Source organism: Typha angustifolia, chromosome 13 (assembly GCF_048772165.1).
Source record: "Typha angustifolia cultivar Huaian chromosome 13, ASM4877216v1, whole genome shotgun sequence".
Taxonomy (NCBI): Eukaryota; Viridiplantae; Streptophyta; class Magnoliopsida; order Poales; family Typhaceae; genus Typha; species Typha angustifolia.
The window spans coordinates 10,183,935-10,195,014 of NC_133251.1; the positions used below are offsets into that span (position 1 = coordinate 10,183,935).

Sequence of the window (11,080 nt, forward strand, 5' to 3'; positions counted from 1 at the left end):
GAAGATAGGAGGCAAGAAATCAATAATCCAATTGCATAATAAAATTGGCTACCATCCACACAATTACAACAAGTCCTAAAATAATATGAAACTCTAATTCTAGAGGATTCATCGATCGCATTTGAACGCGCCCGATCGTGTTTGAACACACCTATAAAGCTCCATCTGTTTATGCAAACGCAGTGCAAGCGTTCTAATTTGAGCATTTGAACTCGCCTGACCGTGTTCGAATGCACAATATGCATTCTCTGTATTTGCGAACCCAATGCAGGCATTCTCAAGGGCGTTCGAACGTGACCCCTCCTACATTCGAACGTGACCTAAAGGAATTTTATTTAATGAAAATAAACACCTAATACAATAAGAAAATATCATAACTAAGTGTATCACCTCACCTCTTGTAGTTAGTTGCGAGAGATGGGAGAGAAGTGCACCGGAGTGGAGTTGAACTCCACTCCGCCCCCCTTTCCCCCTCATCTCTATATAAACTCCAACACCCCTCCCCCTCTGGTTTTCTTGGCTTCGCAATCTCTCTCTCTCTCTCGCTCTTCCACCTCTTTCTCCCTTTTCTCCTTCCGACCCGTCGAAGACCTCGTCGTGGATAGTGGATCACCGGAGCATCGACGACCAATCAAAACCCCCTCACCTTAATCCACTAGTCAGCCTCCTTCTCCCATTTAAATTAATTTAAATATTGCTAAGTAAATCATAGTTAATTGTAGTTTATCTATTTTTATCTTCGTTGGAGAAATTCGCCAATCGGCGACTTCAGGTCGACTACCCACCGGTCTGGGAAGTTCTCCGCATCAGCCCTTTGTCGTGGGTACCCAATTGGGTACCCATGAGGTACATGGGAGGCAATGCCATGTCGCCTCCCACCGCCGAGTTCCTTGGTCACTAGCGGCCACCACCGGCAGTGGTGGCGTTGCTTATTAGCCTCGATTGACTCACCTCTTCACGTGGAATAGGTGGGTACACGAGATGAGAGCTTCGAGCCATTTCCCACTAAACTAGGAAGCTTTCCTCATTTCCTTACCATCGACCACATTGGTCGATGGTTCAAATTGGGCTACAACCCAAGTCGACCTCGCCGACTTTAGGGAGTCGGTGGAGCTTGACTGCCGGTGATAGGGATCACCAGCAGCAACAACTCCATCTCTCTATTCTTAGAGAAGAAGTCTGAGCTAGGTGGGGGTTGATCAAAACCCCACCAACTTGTGTTGGCTACGGGAGTGGGCTACAACCCACGCCCGTAGTTAGCGGTGGACTTGTGAGCCCAATCCACCCGACCCTTGTGGACTACGGGGTAGGCAGTAGCCCACGCCTGTAGCCAACGGTGGACTGGGCTCGTGATCCCAGTCCACTCGACCTCTGTGGGCTACGGTGTGGGTCACAGCCCACACTCATAGCTACTGGTGGATTGGGCTCAGCACAATCCACCCCAATTTTCTAGTGGTTGATGTGGTGGACTAGGCTCTTAAGCCCATCCCACCTAATATTTGGGCAGGCTACAGTGTGGGCTGTGGCCCACACCTGTAGCTAGCCTATCTTTCGGTCTAGTGGGCTGTAACAACCCAATCTCAAAAAAAAAAAAAAATTTCTTTCTATGGGCACGACGTGGTCAGCCATAGTGTGACCGGCCTCGCGCCCGTGCAGTGGGGCTGAGTGGGGGAGGTGCCACGCACCCCCCCCCCCTCGTGTCGACGCAGCCAACCGGCTGCGGCCATCTGGCAGCGGTGGGCCCCAGCACCGCCGCAAGCACCGCCAACCTCCCACCGCCTTCCCTCTCTCTCTCGTTTGGTCTCTCTCTCTTTAAACCTCTCTCTCTCTCTCTCATTGAGGCCGGCCTATCGCCGCCGTCGCCGTCGCCACCTCCGCGAGCTCCGGTGAGCTCCTTTCTCCTCTCTCTCTCTCTCTCTCTCTCTCTCTCTCTCTCTCTCTCTCTCTCTCTCGCTCATACCCGAGCTCGGGCACGTCGGAACAGAGCCGCCGGTAAGAGGCCGGCCGCTGGCTGGCCAGCAGCGGCCGTTGCCCTCCCCGCCGACCCGGTTCCGCAGTTCCCTCCCCTCCTCTCTTTCTTCTCTACTTCTCTTCTGTTTTCTTCTTATTCTTCCTTCTTTCTTCTTCCTTTCTTCTTCTTCTTCCTCAGCTGCTTCTCCTCTTCTTATTTTCTACAACAGTGCTGGGCTCGGTCCAGCACTGTAGTAGGCTAGTGCTGGGCCCGAGCCCAGCACTGTAGCAGAGATCCTTTATCCTTTTAATTTTATTATTTATTTATTTAGGTATTTCTGTCTTAATTAATACAAATAGATTTAGATATTATTTATTTTAATAATAATACATATTCATCATTATGATTATTATTAATTAAAGTTTATTGATGATTAATTAAGTGGTAAATTATTACGCATAAATATAGGTAATACTTATATTTATTTATTTATTTATTTACTTATATGTATATTAGATTAATAGATAAATTTGTAAATTATAATTATTAGATTTATATTCTAATATTCTTATGATCTACATTTTAAGTAATTCTATTAATTTATTATACATTATTATTTTGTAACAAATAAGATAATGACTACATAGTCCCTAATTAATCAAGATATAATTTAATTATAATTAGGTTTTTATTTATATTTATATTTTATTTATAATTAAAATCTAGCCAATCATAAAAAATAAATAGAAATTCTAAAAAATAAATAGAAAAGCATGAAATGTGATTGATAGGATAGTTGATAGAAAGCGTGAGGATACCCGAGTGGGCGCGAGGGTTAGGGCGTGCCTGGAGATGACTGATCGCTCGACATAGTCGCGATCCTGTTGGCCTTACGTCTGAGGTCGTTAGTCTGTGTGCGTAGCAGACATTCGGACACATGCCGTTCGCCAGGGCATATGTGGTGAGTTATCATCACGAGGTTTCTATGAACTATGTGGGTGCCCGGTCTGGATGGATGTTGATACCCTAGCGGGTGACAAGGTATGGTTATATTAGATATACTCTTGCGGGTGGCGGAGTATGCTCTGAGCCTTTGGATATGATGTTGAGACCGGGTACCGGGTATTGACTGTGCACAGTGGTCTAGTATGATGATATTATACCGAGATGTCGGTGATAATCGTGATGTTGAGAAATGCGTATGATTTCATTATTATCTGACATACCTGATTATCGAGTGGTCAATATGCATCATATATGGTTGCATTTGATATCATAGCATGGTCATGGTCGGCATGCATCATGTGTCATATTTGAGAGAGAGTTATGATGATAGTATGACATGGAGATTTGTTTACTCATGGTCGAGGATTATATACTTTTATCAGTTATGACATGTTATCTACTTTTCATTTATATATTATTGAAGATACATTCATATACTCATTCATGACATGATACTCTTTCTGATTCATATTATCCAGTACATGATTTACTCTCTGTTTGGCATCACTGATTCGGGGTAAGGTCTATTCACTGAGCCTTTTGCTCATGACTCTCTTTATTTCTTTTCTAACCCCTCAGATTTGTGGTATGTGATAGCGACCTGAGATATCTTGGGAAGACGGTATAGTAGATAGTTTAACCAGAGATTGAGTTATATCGTTGTTTGTTATATTTGTACCTTATTGTATCAGACGATGACTTGTATAATATAGATCGAATCATAGTGTACTCTTGTATTAGGTAGTTTAGTTATATCTTGATGGTTTGTTGTGGCCTATGTGGGTCCTGCCAGATTATGTAGCGGTCTAGTGTATATTATTGTGGACTTTGATATTCATATGTTAACAGGTTTATTTGGTTAAGAGTATGATTTATTTGGTGATGGATTATATGATCATGGATAGGTTAGCAGGTTTTATTTGATGATGTCATGATTATATATGCACAGGAGAGTATCCGTGCGTGACGGGCCCCGCCCGACTTGTCACGTGCGTCGCGCGTGCCGTGCGGCCGCGTGGGCGTGCACGTGCCGTGCCGGGCGGGGGCGTTACAGTTCAGGTGGTATCAGAGCTTAGGTTTAAGGATGATCTGGCAAACCATCAAGATAGTAGTTGTCGGTTTATTTTAGGGCTACCCTAGTAGTCAATCTCGATGAGTTTGATATTAATTAGTTGAGATAGGAATCTAGGTTGTGATGTTAAGATTATTAAGTTTTGATACTTGTCGATATTGATAGAAATTATTCTAAGCAGATATAGCATATTTTTGGATTTTTGATCTTTTATGGATATATTTGATATTAGGAGATTGATGTAAAGAGATATATGCGCAGAAAGACTATTTTGATCTTTATGAGGGTTATAATTATGGATTGTGGATGAATGAGTAAGACATATGATGATTTTGTATAGTGAAAAAGAAATTATGTGTTGTGATATAGATGATTGTAGATTGTATATAGAAAATAATTTTCGGATGACTAGTATGATAAATTATGTTTACAAGATGTTTGTGTTAGTAGGTATGAAATTTTGATTGTATCGATAAGATGAGTGATTCAGTAGGGATATGTGTAACTAACAATATTGTTAGAGGATTTACGTCTCATTTAAACCTTTGAGTTGATTACCAAATAGGGTAACGGGTATAAGAAATATGTCATGGATACAGTTATTAGTTTGTGAGTGATGTTAGTAACTGAGAAATAATGTATATCTTTCTGGATGGCATGATAGTAGGTTTAGTTTAGAAGTTGCTGACTGTGTGAATTTGATTAGATAGAAAGAATAATAATGAAAGGAATTATATCGGGTGATGATAGTTGCTAAAGTTGATAGTCTCAGGATATATCTTGTATGGCAGTGAAACTATATTATGGTTATTAGTTTAGTTTTGAAAATTGATTTAGAGGATAAGAATATATAGCTTGAAGATCGTGTATGTTGGGTGGTGAATTTTAATTACAAGTATACAGACTTATTTTATTATCATTATTAGGTGATATTAATGATGTTGTAGAGGGATATTGATGATTCTATACGATTAAATTGTGCAGCATATATAGTGGACTTTGTATAGAGGATGTGATAGAATATTAAATTACGACTCTTAAAGAAGTATGAGGTTTAAATGATTTAATTAGGAATGAGATATGTTGGTATAGATGTTAAATTGAGATATTATGTGTTTTGACATGTTAGTTGTTTCAATGATACTAATTGGTGAGCTAATTTGATAGCGTTATTCATAGAGCCTATAGACTTGATTATTTGTTATGACTGAGAGATGGTTTGGAAGTTGAACTAATTGCTTCATAGGACGATAATGAAAGGAATATAGAGGACTATGATATTTCATGTACAATGTATCGATGGATGTTTATTATACTGCTAGATGATAAACAGATAATGATGTATAGGAAAGTGATTATATTAGCAATTGTTTAACCATTGGCTTACATGCTCGATTATTACTAGAGGTTATTGAGCGAGCCTTTTTGAATGATTAGATTGATTTAATGATTGTAAAGACTTACAGGTTTACATTTAAGTCTTAAGATAAAGACATTTGATTGGAAGATAATAATTTCATGATTGGTTCTATTATAGTTTGTGGAAATTTGATCGTTTAATGGATTGCAAAGTTAAGGATGTGAGAATGTTGTTATCTATATTGTTGGATGTCTTCTAATCTATAGGAATCAGTTAGTGTCAGTTAGTTTATTAGCAGATCATAATAGCATTATGAATTCAGGAGGTTAATCTTAGTAACTTTAGTTCATTTATAATGATTTTATGGATTTGTTTAAGATGTGTTTCTGTATTTTTTAAAAGATCAAGTATGATGGATTAGTATATATTGGTTTATGAATTGAATATTATATCTGTCGAGATATTGAAGAGATTATTGGATCACTTAATAGAACTCCATGGATAGTCTTTGGATCGGAATATCGATATCATTAAGCGATATTTTGGTGGATATACTAGTAGTGATGGTAATTAAATAGATAATGATCAAACTAGAATTATGTGAATCGAGGAATGAATAGTTTGGATATAGAAGTGATTGATAGAAAGATCATTATAAAGTTTATCATGTATGTTTCTTGAGATAGTTAAATCCTTTTAGATATTGCAGATTAAGAAGGAAGATAATGTGGAGAATTAGAAGAGGATATAAATTTCGGTTGAGGTTGCATTAGGATTTACATTGATAGGTCGGATTTGATGCACTGTATGTTATTTTGAAGAATGTATTATGAATACACGTTGATATTGTAGTCTTATATGGATAGGTATGATCTCTTATATTGATTTACCTAGTAATTTGTATAATAGTTTAAGCATATGAGCAGTGCACTTTAAATAAGAGAGTTTGTGCTATCGCCTAAATTTTATGAGGATATCGGATGATGCTGAGTATGTTTAGATTAGTGAGATTATTTATTTAGAAAGAGGAGCATGAGTTAAAGTATTTCGGATGTTTTTGAAATAACTTGTATTTATCGTTCCACTTAGTATTAGTGATAGTATTGAGGAATAACCCATTGAGTATGTTTGGGATCGGAGTATATATTCAGCAGATTGGAGATAATTTACTTAAATAAGTTGTATCGTATAATCATAGGTGATTATGGCATTACGATGTGTATTATTGTAGATAACAGGAAAAGTGATAAATTGGTGTAGCTTGAGGTATTTTGGAGTAGAATACGATTCAATTAATAGAATGAGTGTACTGTTTCTTGCAAAACAGTTGTATTATTGATGTGTATAGATATGGTATGATTACCTGACTGACTTAGATCTAGAAAATTTAATCTTGTAAGGGAGCTACTTGTGGTGGTATAAGTTATAGATTTGAAAAAGTAAGATTGTGCAGTTATCGATTTGAGTAGAAGGTACTAGAACTAGATTTGTAGATTTTTTTACAATACCAGTGTGATTTAAATTTCGGGGTCAAAATTTTTATAAGGGGGGAAGGAAAATGTAACAACCCAATCCCAAAAAAAAAAAAAAATTTCTTTCTATGGGCACGATGTGGCCGGCCACAGTGTGACCGGCCTCGCGCCCGTGCAGTGGGGCTGAGTGGGGGAGGTGCCATGCACCCCCTCCCCCCTCGCGTCGCCGCAGCCAACCAACTGCGGCCATCTGGCAGCGGCGGGCCCCAGCGCTGCCGCAGCCACCGCCAACCTCCCACCGCCTTCCCTCTCTCTCTTTAAATCTCTCTCTCTCTCGTTTGGTCTCTCTCTCTTTAAACCTCTCTCTCTCTCTCTCATTGAGGCCGGCCTATCGCCGCCGTCGCCGTCGCCACCTCCGCGAGCTCTGGTGAGCTCCTTTCTCTCTCCTCTCTCTCTCTCTCTCTCTCTCTCGCGCGCGCGCGCGCGCGCGAGCTCACACCCGAGCTCGGGCACGTCGGAACAGAGCCGCCGGTGAGAGGCCGGCCGCTGGCTGGCTAGCAACGGCCGGTGCCCTCCCCGCCAACCCGGTTCCGCAGTTCCCTCCCCTCCTCTCTTTATTCTCTACTTCTCTTCTCTTTTCTTCTTCTTCTTCCTTCTTTCTTCTTCCTTTCTTCTTCTTCTTCCTCAGCTGCTTCTCCTCTTCTTATTTTCTACAACAGTGCTGGGCTCAGTCCAGCACTGTAGTAGGCTAGTGCTGGGCCCGAGCCCAGCACTGTAGCAGAGATCCTTTATCCTTTTAATTTTATTATTTATTTATTTAGGTATTTTTGTCTTAATTAATACAAATAGATTTAGACATTATTTATTTTAATAATAATACATATTCATCATTATGATTATTATTAATTAAAGTTTATTGATGATTAATTAAGTGGTAAACTTTTACGCATAAATATAGGTAATACTTATATTTATTTATTTATTTATTTACTTATATGTATATTAGATTAATAGATAAATTTGTAAATTATAATTATTAGATTTATATTCTAATATTCTTATGATCTACATTTTAAGTAATTCTATTAATTTATTATATTTTTTGGTAACAAATAAGATAATGACTACATAGTCCTTAATTAATCAAGATATAATTTAATTATAATTAGGTTTTTATCTATATTTATATTTTATTTATAATTAAAATCTAGCCAATCATAAAAAATAAATAGAAATTCTAAAATCTAATAAATTATCATATTTTACTCGAACGGATTATAATGGGATAAACAACTAACTTTATGTTACTTAAACATTTTCAGATCCCAAACCCCTTATTTGAGACCCCGTTGTCCTTGCTAGCGAGAAGTGTCACACGGTTGATGGGCGGATGTAAGGGATACGTGGTTTGTATCTTCTGATCAGTGTGAGTAGTCTTATCCCTTAGATCCCTTTCTCAAATTAGGTTATATTATATATTATATACATGCATGTTTTGGCCTCCAGTATGATTATATGATTTTATCTAGAGATGATTACAGTCGAGCATATTTTTATCATGCATATAATTAGGCTGATCTTGGATATGAGTATGATGATGATAAATAGAGATGATGAGATATGATTATACTGTGGTGAGGTTATGTCTAGTTGATCTGTAGCATGGGTATGCATATAATAGATTAGCATGAGTATGCATGTGTTGACTATATAGTTGGAGACTACATTGCATCATTTTTCTCTTGATTCCTATTCCACCTAAATTCCTGTTATGCATTGACTTGTTATCGTACTGGATATATGCATATGATCTGTCATTTAGAAGGAAAGCATGAAATGTGATTGATAGGATGGTTGATAGAAAGCGTGAGGATACCCGAGTGGGCGCGAGGGTTAGGGCGTGCCTGGAGATGACTAATCGCTCGACATAGTCGCGATCCTGTTGGCCTTACGTCTGAGGTCGTTAGTCTGTGTACGCAGCAAACATTCCGACACATGCCGTTTGCTAGGGCATATGTGGCGAATTATCCTCACGAGGTTTCTATCAACTATGTGGGTGCCCGATCTGGATGGATGTTGATACCCTAGCGGGCGGCGGGGTATGGTTATATTAGAGATACTCTTGCGGGTGGCGGAGTATGCTCTGAGCCTTTGGATATGATGTTGAGACCGGGTACCGGGTATTGACTGTGCACAGTGGTCTAGTATGATGATATTATACCGAGATGTCGGTGATGATCGTGATGTTGAGAAATGCATATGATTTCATTATTATCTGACATACCTGATTATCGAGTGGTCAATATGCATCATATATGGTTGCATTTGATATCATAGCATGGTCATGGTCGGCATGCATCATGTGTCATATTTGAGAGAGAGTTATGATGATAGTATGACATGGATATTTGTTTACTCATGGTCGAGGATTATATACTTTTATCAGTTATGACATGTTATCTACTTTTCATTTATATATTATTGAGGATACATTCATATATACTAATTCATGACATGATACTCTTTCTGATTCATATTATCCAGTACATGATTTACTCTCTCTTTGGCATCACTGATTCGGGGTAAGATCTATTCACTGAGCCTTTTGCTCATGACTCTCTTTATTTCTTTTCTAACCCCTCAGATTTGTGGTACGTGATAGCGACCTAAGATATCTTGGGAAGATATTTTAGAGTGATGATGAGGTGAGCTATTGATGCGAGACGGTATAGTAGATAGTTTAACCAGACATTGAGTTGTATCGTTGTTTATTATATTTGTACCTTATTATATCAGACAATGATTTGTATAATATAGATCGAATCATAGTGTACTCTTGTATTAGGTAGTTTAGTTATATCTTGATGGTTTGTTGTGGCCTGTGTGGGTCCTGCCAGATTATGTAGCGGTCTAGTGTATATTATTATAGACTTTGATATTCATATGTTAACAGGTTTATTTGGTTAAGAGTATGATTTATTTGGTGATGGATTATATGATCATGGATAGGTTAGCAGGTTTTATTTGATGATGTCATGATTATATGTGCACAGGAGAGTATCCGTGCGTGACGGGCCCCGCCCGACTTGTCGCGTGCGTCGCGCATGCCGTGCGGCCGCGTGGGCGTGCACGCGCCGTGCCGGGCGGGGGCGTTACATGGGCTGTGGGTAGGCCCTATGAAAGTTTATTGAAAATTGTATTGTACACATTTACTTGATATGTTGAAAATTGTATTGTACACATTTACTTGATATGTTGATTATTATGGTTATGCATTTCTATTTATCATGTAATACAATATTCATAGACTATTATTGGATTATACTTGCTGGGCCCTATGCTCACCGTCATTTTAGTGAAAATATTTCAGAGCTAAACTTTTTACCCACTTTCATTGGGCCTACCCATAGCCCATTAGACCGAAAGATAGGCATATCGATTAGTAGCATATTTATTTTCCTATTAGTATTGCTTATTCTGTTATTCCTAGTTGGATTTTTACCCATGCGAGGGTTTTAATGCTTAAAATTTGTGTATGAACTTGTATTCCTAGAGGCTTGTTGAGGCCTGTGATAATTGTAACTTTGGATTATTTGCTTGGATTATTATCATGGTATTTCTAAACTTATCCCAGATACTTGTGAGATTATTCCACTAACAAGTCATGTGAGAATCATATTGATCTCTCCACATGAGGAACATGCGATTTTTCGAAGTGGGTGTTTTAAGTATAGTTATCTCCAATCATATCTATATATCACCTATATACTCATATCCTAGATCAGCCTAATTACATGCATGATAAAATATGCTCGACTGAAATTATCTCTAGATAAAGTCATATAATCATATTAGAGGCCAAAACATGTATATACATAATTATATATTATATCTTAATTTGAGAAAGACGTCTAGAAGATAAGACTACTCACATCTGATCAAAAAACACAAATCACATATCCCTCACATCTGCCAATCGAGTGTCAACCATCGCTAACAGGATCGGGGTCTCACATAAAGGGTTCAGGATCTAAAAATGTTTAGGTAACATAAAAGTAGCTATTTATCTAATTAAAATTCGAACATATAAAATATGATGATTTATTAGGTTTTAGAATTTCTACTTATCTTTATAAGTAGTTCGATTTACATTATAAATAAACATCTAATGTTAAGAATATACTATTATTATAAAAGGGTCTGATATGAAATAAGAAAAA

At 38.1% G+C, this 11,080-nt stretch overlaps 1 long non-coding RNA gene across 1 annotated transcript; it reads left to right on the plus strand.

The window, feature by feature from the left end:
- Window positions 1-1,842: 1,842 nt before the first annotated feature.
- LOC140775182 (uncharacterized) lies at window positions 1,843-9,622 on the plus strand. The gene is made up of 3 exons (XR_012106688.1): window positions 1,843-1,886; window positions 8,183-8,286; window positions 9,505-9,622. It is a non-coding gene; the product is annotated as an uncharacterized lncRNA (long non-coding RNA).
- The last annotated feature ends 1,458 nt before the right edge of the window (window positions 9,623-11,080 follow it).